At 34.5% G+C, this 2,628-nt stretch overlaps 1 long non-coding RNA gene across 1 annotated transcript in view; it reads left to right on the top strand.

The window, feature by feature from the left end:
• The window catches only part of LOC104871945, a 4,385-nt gene that overhangs the window by 1,249 nt on the left and 508 nt on the right, over window positions 1–2,628 (top strand). Inside the window, exons 2-3 of the long non-coding RNA XR_783008.2 lie at window positions 1,016–1,051; window positions 1,232–1,264. This is a non-coding gene — a long non-coding RNA (uncharacterized LOC104871945). The remainder of the gene's footprint in view (window positions 1–1,015; window positions 1,052–1,231; window positions 1,265–2,628) is intronic.

Here is a 2,628-nt window from a genome sequence, read left to right as displayed (position 1 = left end):
AGGTAGGCAGCAGCGCCACTGAGTTAAATCCATGGTGCTTCCTTAATTTTTTTTTTTTTTTGTACTGGAGATTGAACTCAGGACCTTGGGCTTGCTGGGCAGGGGGCAGGTGGTGGCACCATTGAGCTAAATCCCCCGCTCCTTCCTTAACATTTTGTTTTGTTTTTTTGTTTTTGAGACAGGGTCTCACTATGTAGTTGAGACTGTCTTGGAACTCACTATGTAGCCCAGGCTGGTCTCGAACTCACAGTGATCCTCCTGCCTCAGCCTCCCGAGTGCTGGGATTACAGGCATGCACCACCACACCTGGCCCTTAACATTTTTTAATATCTATAGGACCTTTAGTGATGTCTTCTCTTTCATTCTTAAAATTGGTAATATCTGGTTTCTCTTTCTTGATCAGGTTTGCTTGAGATTTATCAATTTTATTAATTTTTTCAAAGAATCGAATTTTGGCTTCATTTGTTGTGTAGAATTATGTGCATTCAAAAAAATTAACATTTACCTCTTTTGGCATAAGATTCTATGAATTTTAACACACAGATTTGTGAAATATCACCAAAACCAAGATACACAATAGTTCCATCACTTCATAAAACTTCATGAAGTTTTTTTTTTATGTTCTTAACCTTTCTTATGTTCTTAACCCATGGAACCCATTGATTTGTTACCAGTTCTGATTGGTCCAGAATGTTATAGAAATGGAACCACAAAGTATGCATCTTCTTTATAAAATTTTTTTCCACGTGGCGTTTCCACTCAGCTTCACAGACAGGTTTTATTCAAAACTCTGTGTCCTCTTCAGACTAGTTTCTTTCATTCAGCACAATGCCTTTTTCATTCAATTACTGCTGAATATTGCCGAGTAGGATTCTACCTGTATATCTCAAAGTTGTTTATCCATTCAATCACAGAAGGGCTTTTAGTTTGTTTCTGAATTTGATGAACTATGAACAGAGCTACTATAAACATGTCCGGACATGTTTTTATATAAAATATGTTTTTATCTCTCTAGAGTAAACATGTAGAAGTGGAATTACTGGATCATGTGGTAAGTATATGTTTAATTCTAGAGGAGACTGTGAAACCCTTTACCAGAGTAGCTACACTACCAGGTAATTTATGATTTGAAAATATTCCTCTCAGTTAATAGTTTGTATTTTATTCTCTTGCTGGTGTATTTCACAGATTAAAACTTTTTAATTTTGACAAACTCATTTTTTTTCTTTAGGGCTTTTGCTGTCATGTCTAAAAATAACACAAGGTTTGTTTTCTTCCAAAAGTTTTGTAGTTTTACACTTTATATTAGATATATAGTTTATTTTTCACTTTGTTGTAAATCACGAATTATAAGTTGAGAAATTTTATTTTATAGAGATATCCACTTGTTCTGTTTGATCAAAAGTTTATTCTTTGTCTATTGAATTGCATTTGCATCTTTATAAAAAATAAATTAGAAGCCAGGCGTGGTAGCATATGTTTTTAGTTCCAGCTACTTGGAAGGCTAAGGCAGGAGGATCATAAGTTCAAGGCTAGCTTGGGCAACTTAGGGAGACCCTATCTCAAAATATTTTTAAAAGGCTAAGGATGGGGCTGGGGATTTAGCTCAGTGGTTCTGCTGCCTGCCTCACAAACACAAAGTCCCTAGTTCAATCCCTGGTAAAAAAAATTAAATAAGGCTAAGGATGAAATTCAATGGCAGAGAGCCTCTGACTTCAATCCCCAGTTTTAAAAAAATTGGGGGGTGAGTCTATTTCTGAACCTTCTAATTTGTTGCAGTATTGATATACATGTCTATCCCTTTGCCAAACCACACCCTGATTATTATACTTTTATGATAGCTGTTTAAAATGTAGTACTGTGTGTCACAAAACTTTGTTCTTTTAACAAATCTTTTAGCTATCCTAGTTCACTTAGTATTTCGTAAAACTTTTAGAATCAACATACCTTTATGTAGAAAAAAAAATCTGGCTGGAGTTTATATTAGAATTGTATTACATCTATTCATCAACTTAAGAATAATTGGCATGTCAATTATATTGAATCTTACAACCCACAAACACTTTAAATCTCTCCATTTATTTTGGCCTTTGATATTCTTCATTTGAATTTTGTAGATTTTAATATACCTATCATGCCTATATTTGGTTCAGTTTATTCTTAGTCTTACTATTTTTGGAGGTATTTTAAATGGTATTTAAATTTTTTAATTTCAAGTTTTTCTTACCAGTATATATAATTATAATGGATATTTGTGTATGTACTTTTGTTTATAGACTGACTGTGTCCTTCAAAAATCCTTATGTTCAAACTCTAATCCCCAATGTGATGGCATTTGGAAGTGGGGCCTTTGAAAGATAATTTGGCCATGAGAATGCAACCTTCATAAAGATTAGAGTCTGTTATAGTTTGGATTTGGAATGTCTCCCAAAGGCTCAAGTATTGAAGACTTGTTTCCTAGTGCAGCAATGTTTAAAGGTGGAGCTTCACTGAAGTGATTTGATTGTGAAGGCTCTGATCTAATTAGTGGTTAAGGGCCGGGACTTTAGCTCAGTGGTTCTACCGCCTGCCTTGCAAGCTCAAGGTCCTGAGTTCGATCCCCAGTACCAAAAAAAAAAAAAAAAAAAA

This window comes from Fukomys damarensis, unplaced genomic scaffold, assembly GCF_012274545.1.
Source record: "Fukomys damarensis isolate Sample0158 unplaced genomic scaffold, DMR_v1.0_HiC HiC_scaffold_30, whole genome shotgun sequence".
In the NCBI taxonomy this organism is placed as follows: domain Eukaryota; kingdom Metazoa; phylum Chordata; class Mammalia; order Rodentia; family Bathyergidae; genus Fukomys; species Fukomys damarensis.
Note: the sequence above shows the minus strand (reverse complement) of the source record. Positions and strands in the feature narration are given on the sequence as shown.